Raw genomic sequence first — 7,988 nt, 5'->3', positions numbered from 1 at the left:
TGCCAGGATGATACCTTAGCTCGAAGTCGTAGTCCTTTATGAACTCCATCCATCTCCTCTGCCTCATGTTCAACTCCTTCTGGTCGAACAGGTACTTCAAACTCTTGTGGTCACTGAACACCACAAACCTCAAACTAAAAAGATAATGCCTCCAAATCTTGAAAGCAAACACAATAGCAGCCAACTCCAAGTCATGATTAGGGTAGTTCTCCTCATGAGGTTTCAACTGCCTCGAAGCATAGGCGATAACTTTGCCTAACTGCATCAACACACAACCTAGCCCCTTCCCGGAGGCGTCGGTATAAAGCTCAATCTCAAGCGCAGGATCAGGAAGGACCAACACAGGAGCAGTAGTCAGTATCTCCTTCAACTCCTGAAAACAGACCTCACACTCGTGAGTCCACACAAATGGAGTCTCCTTCCGAGTAAGGCGAGTCAATGGCAAAACCAAGGTGGAGAATCCCTTGATGAACCTCCGATAGTAACCTGCCAAACCCAGAAAGCTCCTCACCTCCGTAACTGTCTTGGGTCTCTCCCTATCCAGTACGGCCTCAATCTTGTTCGGATCCACTGCAACTCCCTCAGCAGAAATAACATGCCCAAGGAACTTCACAAACTTGAGCCAGAACTCACATTTGGAAGGCTTCGCATACAGCTTCTTCTCCTTTAGCACTTGCAGAACAGTTCTCAAATGCCCCACATGCTCTTCCTCCGTCTTGGAGTAAATCAAAATGTCGTCAATGAAGACGATCACAAACTGATCCAGGTACGACTGGAAAATCCGGTTCATGTAATCCATGAACACAACAGGTGCATTGGTGAGACGGAACGGAATCACCAAGTACTCAAAATGACCATATCTCGAGCGAAATGCGGTCTTCGGGACATCCTCCGGCTTCACCCGAATCTGATGGTATCCAGACCGGAGATCAATCTTGGAATACACACAAGCACCCCTGAGCTGATCCAACAGATCATCAATCCGAGGAAGGGGATACTTGTTCTTGATTGTCACCTTGTTCAGCTGCCTGTAGTCGGTGCACAATCGCATTGTCCCGTCCTTCTTCTTCACAAAGATAACCGGTGCTCCCCAAGGAGACACACTCGGTCTAATGAAGTCTTTCGCTGAAAGATCCTTAATATGCTTCTTCAGCTCTGCCAACTCCGGTGGCGACATCCGGTATGGAGCTAAAGAAATCGGCCCCACACCAGGCAACAGATCTATGGAGAACTCTATCTCCCTCTGTGGCGGAAACTCAGGAATCTCCTCAGGAAACACCTCGAGGAACTCCCTCACCACAGGAATACCGGTGATGTCCTCCTGTGTACCACTCACCAAATCTCCCAACATGACATAACCAAATGCCCCTGCTCTCAAGGCTCTCCTAGCCTGCAGCAACGAAATGTACGGCGAGGAACTGGCTGTGGAATCACACGGAGACAACACTACACGCTTGGCACAACAATCAATGATCACACAATTTCTGGACAGCCAATCCATGCCCAGAATAACCTCCAAGTTGGCCATCGGCAATCCTATCAGATCTACCGAGAACTCGCGGCCATCCCACTGAAACGCCACATCGCGATGAACAGTGGTAGCATCACATCTTTCTCCGGTGGCGGTGGTCACCCGCATCGGTGGAGAAAGCACATCACTGGGCAACTCAAGCCCCACAGCAACTGGGGTAGCAACAAAAGAATGCGTAGCCCCAGAGTCAAACAACATATCAACAGCTGATGAACCAATCGTAAAAGTACCTCTGACAAGGTTCGGAGCTCGATCCGACTGCTGACGATCCAGAGTATAAACTCTCCCAGAAGATGGTGGCACTACCGGTGCCGAAGTAGGTGGAAGGGGAACAATCTGAAGTGGCACTGCCTGCACTGCAGTAGCCCTCGCTGTCGCTGACGGACAGTCTCTGGAGAAGTGGCCCTCCTTGCCACACTAAAAGCAAATCAACTGGCCGGTAGAGCATAGCCCAAAATGAGTCTTCCCATATCCCGAACACCTGGGAGCAGGAGGTCTCGCTGCACTCCCCTGAACAGAAGTCCTCTTGAACTGACTCGGCGCCTGCCGAGCTGCCAACTGTTTACCCTTGCCCTTGTTCCCAAACTTCTTGTCTCGCCAAGAAGTGGAACTACCAGCTGCAACCTTCGTCGCCTCAGCAACCTTGGCCTTCTTGGCCTTACTCGAGCTGTAGTAATCTTCAATATCACGACACTGCTGAACCAGTGTCCCAAAATCTCTAGAAGCAGAACCAACTAGGTAACTAGCAATATCCTCACTAAGTCCCCTGCGGAACTTAGTAGCCAGAAATGTAGGAGTAGGCCTCGCCATCCTGAAGTGTGCAAACTTCACCAACTGGTTGAACTTGGCCAGGTACTCGTCCACAGACAACGAGCCCTGAACCAATCTGTCAAACTCTCCTTGCTGCCTCTCCTGAGCGTCATATGGAAAGTACTGACCCAAGAAGAAGTCCTCAAACATAGGCCAAGTCATCACATGACCTGCATCTCGTAGACATGAGAAAGGTTTGTCCACCACTCATGGGCATCGCCCTCTAGCATGTAAGTAGCGATCATCAACTTCTGCGGATCTGTGCACTGCATGACCCGAAATATCTTGTCTAATGCCTGAAGCTAATGTTAGTATTTTGGTGTCCTAGAGACAATCTTATGATTAAATAAGGACATAGATGTAGACCTTTTTAATATTGTCGCAAATAAATAAAAGCACTCTTTATCTTGTTTCATAATTATGTCTCGATATTAATGTCAATATATTATGAATAACTTGATAAACCCCGTGAAATAAAATAGGTATCTCTTGAGTATCTGTGATGAGACCACAATCATGATGATTCAAGAATACCGGATGTTTATTCCTAATTTTATGTTCCTAGTCTAGAGATACTGAGAATGGGGTCAGTAATCTCGGGTAAGACTAGCACGACTTATCTATTTGTATATGGATACAAGGTATAGACCTCATGTGCTACAGATATGGAGATGTCTTAGCTAAAGTCGTGGGTGGACCTATAAGGGTATAGCTCGCACTGAACGGGCCCACAAAGAGACTCTATGAGGAACTCTCACAGAGAGTATCATTAGAGTAGTCTCTTTATATTTGGGTATGTCTTTCCTAAGACCAGAAGTTATTACCTAGACTGTGTTCTAGAAGGCATGCTTTGATTGTGCACCTCGTCTTCCTACAACATGGAGACTCATAGGTATACTGTTGGGCTTGTCCTGAAAGAACACAGGGCTAGGGTGATAAGCTGAAGGAATTCGTCAAATCTCTGTGAGAGATTAGGTTATCTGTAAACCGGAGAAATCGGGATGACATTTACAGGGACTCGGGAATCTGTGCATAGTAAAAGAGATCATGAGATGATCTGCCTTTAGAGTCTGTAAATTGAAGATTCCCTATTTCGAATAAAGCTTACCCTAAACCGCAGGGGTTGATACGCTTCCTTAACCTAGGTTTTATGGGAAGGTAACCGAGACGAAAGGAAATATATACGGCAACCAAATATGTTTAATAGGATGATCAAATCATTAATCTAACTAGTTCTGGGGCAACAAAGCATTGCTAGTGCTCTGTGTTGTCATTAGATGGGTTGTGGGCTTATTGGGCCCAAGCCCATTTATGTCAGTGGCTAAGTTGGACCTAATGGGTCACACACAAACATCTAATTGTCTAGATGCTCTAGCATTAAAGGTATTGGGCCTAATAATAGTTATTAGCCCAAGAAGTTGTTTGGAACTCCACCTAAAGGGGTGGAGGGCGCATGGTTCATTGTAATGGGCTTAGATAGTCCAAGACATTACTAATTAATTTAATTAGTTAAATTAATTATCAAACATTTAAATTTTGAATTTTGGAATTCGAAATTTGAATTTTGAAATTTTGAATTTTGAATTTCAATATCGAAATTCGAATTTTGAATTTGAAATTTGAAATTTGAAATTTTGTAACATCCCGCAAAAATTAGAATCTTCTATAAATTGTAATTTAGAGTGTGAAGCATGCTTGAAATTCGAATTAAACTTATGTGTAGGGTGGAATTAGTTTAATTGGGAAAATTATTGTGTCGTTGCTATAAGCGAGTATATGTGAATGTTTTAAAAGATTCAAAGTACTAGTTAAAAAGGGGATATTAGTAAGTTCAATTGCAAAAGATAAAGAAGCCTGAGTTATTATTTAGTGGGAATATCAAATGATAATTAATATAAGATTGGTTACCTTTAGGAATTCACTTAATATGCCATGGTAAAGGTGAATGTATGTTATGAATTAAAAATCTAAGTAAGTATAAGATGGGCATATTTTTAAGTATTCTTTCTGAAATCCTAGTTACTTTTAGTTTGCTTCATAAAATTAATTAGCTTAGGTGAATTCTCGGGTCCAATTTCCCCCATGGGCCACGGCCCAAGCCTTTAATTGGAGCATGAGACAGCCCTATAGTTTCCTACTCATGATCATTAGCCTATCCCCAAAACAAAATCGGTACATTCATTCTTGATTGGCTAAAGGATATACACCTATATCACCTTATCCCTCCATCATCCAATAACGTAGTGAGGACAAACAATTCTGATCTGTTTCTCCTTTGGGGTCATTATGTCCAGAATTAAACTAAAGTAAAACTTATTGCATGTGTGCCAAGTGGTCAGAAAGGGATCACACATGCAACTCATTCTTTTTCTTCAAGCCGAAAATCCATGGAGAGAAACAAGCTGAGGTAATTTAGTCCTTGCATACAGAATACCTTCACCTCATTATCTCCCTCACAACCGTCAGCCCCTCAAGGTAAACATCACAAATAATGCTTGCAACCTTTTCTCATGATTCTCACAAACCGTAAGCCTCTTAGAGGAAAGCACCAACAATGCTGCATTCCCTTCCTCCATCATCCCGCTCTCAATGCGTGACCTTCCTAAGGAGACGGCAAAACGTCAAGCATATTCATCTTTTTAATTCTGGTCAGCCGTGTAACCTTAGGCAAGGAGGTTGAAGCCCAACATCCTTCCCTCCTCTTGTGCGCACAGTCCACTTCAAGTAGGAGAAGTTCTGCCGTGTTGGAGTCACTCATCCCCTGCATGCAGCTGGTTCCTACGTTTTGGGACAGTGGAGAGTGCAGTGGTTGTCCTTCACTCGAATGGATGATCCTTGGATGCAGCCAAGAAAGCAAATTGAGTCCCCAAGCCTTCCCTTCCTTTCTCTGATTCGGCCCCTTGCATGTAAGAGAGAGATATATGTCTTTATTTTGTTTTTCTATTCCATTCTCTTTGTTCTGTTCAGCCACTGCATGTGTAAATTGGAAGATTAAAATTTTGTCAATTACGATCCTTGCGTTCTGCTCATTGGAAAACCCTTAGACTTGGTGATTGTAAGCATAAGGAAAAGTAGATTGGTGAGCTTGGAAATGGTTTCCGTTGGTGTTGTGGGGCTGCACCATGAACCAGAAAAAAATTAATTTTAACTTTGCTAGAGTTAGCTTAAGAGGTCAGCATACTAAAGATTTGATAACCATGCCTAAGCTACATAAGATGTGCCAAGTTAAAGAAAAGTAGGATTCCTTGGACTAATAATTATATAACCAAATATGTATGCTTGAGGGACCTTGAAGTATTGTTAATTGCAAGTAATTGTTAGAATAAATTTAAAGGCAGAAAATTTTTTAGCATTGAAGCATGGAAAACCGGTTAGAGGTTTAGGATTTGTAAGAAGGTAAATTGAGTTCCAAGCCATGGTTTCCTCACACTACGCGGCCCCTGCATACATTCAAAGGGGGGGTGTATTTGGTCATCCCTTTTCTCTTATTTCTGCTCAACTAATCAGCCTTGAACATAGTACCTTTAAGTACAAAAAAAAAAAAAACCGAATTTGAGAACTTGGAAAAATAACCTTTATCAATCCATGTAGACAGCATTCTTTAGCCTCTTTAATGCCCTCTAAAATCATGTAGGACATGCCATGTAAAATGATAAGAATTATAAGCACATGTGGATAATGAAAAAAACCGAACCTCTGTGTATAAAGAATTGTGGATTTTTGACACTTGTGCATGAGTAAGGAGACCAAACATAAGTCATAAAAATTTATTTTGTTAAGAGCCGTGAAGCTCAATGATAACTCAAGTACCTAGAGTAATGGTAATTGTATGCAGTGTATAGTAAACATAAACTAAATATATTAAGCACCTAATTGATGATTGAAGACCGAATGTGCATGTTTAGATTACCTTGGACTTTTTTGTCAATTTAGGACAATTGGAAAATCAATATAAGGGCAGAAAATTCGCTTAATGTATGAATAGGGAAACCGATTGTAAATTAAGGATTAGGAGAATGGAACAGCTGTGTAATATATAGAAAATGAACGTAATGAATTCTGATTTGATATATGTGTTTGTCTAGGTGCACAAGTTCTTAGATAATTGGACTGTTCGATGATGTTTGGAATGCTTGATTTAAAAGTAAAGTGCCAAGGTATGTGTAGGCGGTATTACCTAATGTGACTATTGGCTAGTGTATGGAATTGTGATGTGTTGCTCACATTTGTCCTATGTATGTTATGATGATGATGAGCCAATGGTAAGAATATGAAAGGATGATATTATATATGCATGCATTTTACATCATAATACATTTTTCTGTTGGGTGCGATTGCATAACATGGCATGTATACTTCATTCATGACATCTTGAATATATATATATATATATTTGTATTGAGGACATGTGACTGAGCATGCATCATATAGGCATGCCTGGTACCAGGAGAGGGGACAATTGGCTTCAGTCCGCATAGGTTCCACAGTGGGATTCACCTTCATGGGAGCCATTAGGAATACCCACTGTGATGCTACACGCACGACGGTGCTATGAGCGTAAAGGAAAAAAGGGTGTTATATACGCGTTATGATATATGATGAAAATGATTAAATGTTTGAAGTGACTATTTATGATTTTGTGCCTAGTTAATATTGTTGCATTATGGTTTTGTTGCCACACTACTGAGATTTTCTCTCACCCCTTTGGGGCTGCTATTTTTACAAAATGGCAGGAGGACGTAAAAGCTTTTGGAGGACTTGGATATTTGCTGTTGGCTTCTACTGTTTGGGCATGCTGCTATTGATGTGATATTTTATGGATGACTGTATGAAATTGAGAAGCTTTTATTACTGTGAACTATGATTTTATTATTGCATTACGATTTTATGACCAGCAAGTATTTTCGAAACAGATGTTGAAACGTTTGCGAAAAGGATTTTGATATGTTATCTAAATGCTGAGTTTTGAAAAGTCTTTGCGAGCACTTTGTAAGTTGTCGTACTGGGGCTACGGAGCTCCGATTTTCTCATAATTTATATGCACGCGTAGCCCCAGGTGTCTAGTTTCATTATATATAAACCTTGCAAAGAAATTCTGAAATATCGATTTATTATGAATTTTACCAGCCAGGACATTTGTGATATTTCCACTACTTTCTCTCTTATTTTGCGAGTTATGTTTCGAGGGGCAAACAAACTTCAAATTACTATTATTTTATATCAACGTGAAGCCCCAGATGTCTAGTTTCTAGATTACAAAGAATATTTTTTTGAATCGTTGAAGTGAATTTTATAAGAATTTTTAAAGACAGCAAGGTCTGCCAGGAAAGTTATATTTTCAGTAGTTGAGAAATTTTGAAAGTATACTCTGATTTTTGTGACGAACCCGGTTTCAATTATAAGTTTTTAATTGGCATTGTAAAAGTGATTTTCAGTCTCTAAAGTATGATTAAAGAACTCTAATCCGCTTAGCAAACAACTCTCTTGGATGCATACAAGGGAGGGTGTTACAAATTTGAATTTGAATTTTGAACATTTGAATTTGAATATTTGAATGTTTGAATTCAAATATTTGAATTTGAATTTGAATTGCCTATGAAAGGTTGTTTCATAACAAAAGGATAAGATGAGATCTTGTTGGAACAAA

General features: G+C 40.8%; 1 long non-coding RNA gene across 1 annotated transcript; it reads left to right on the top strand.

Annotated features, from left to right (window-relative positions):
- The first annotated feature begins 4,645 nt into the window (after positions 1-4,645).
- LOC133306883 (uncharacterized) lies at positions 4,646-7,408 on the top strand. The gene is made up of 3 exons (XR_009750975.1): positions 4,646-5,247; positions 6,427-6,498; positions 7,075-7,408. It is a non-coding gene; the product is annotated as an uncharacterized LOC133306883 (long non-coding RNA).
- The last annotated feature ends 580 nt before the right edge of the window (positions 7,409-7,988 follow it).

This window comes from Gastrolobium bilobum, unplaced genomic scaffold, assembly GCF_033153095.1.
Source record: "Gastrolobium bilobum isolate Gb01-03AN ecotype WA unplaced genomic scaffold, APGP_CSIRO_Gbil_v1 utg12082, whole genome shotgun sequence".
NCBI classification, from domain to species: Eukaryota; Viridiplantae; Streptophyta; class Magnoliopsida; order Fabales; family Fabaceae; genus Gastrolobium; species Gastrolobium bilobum.
Note: the sequence above shows the minus strand (reverse complement) of the source record. Positions and strands in the feature narration are given on the sequence as shown.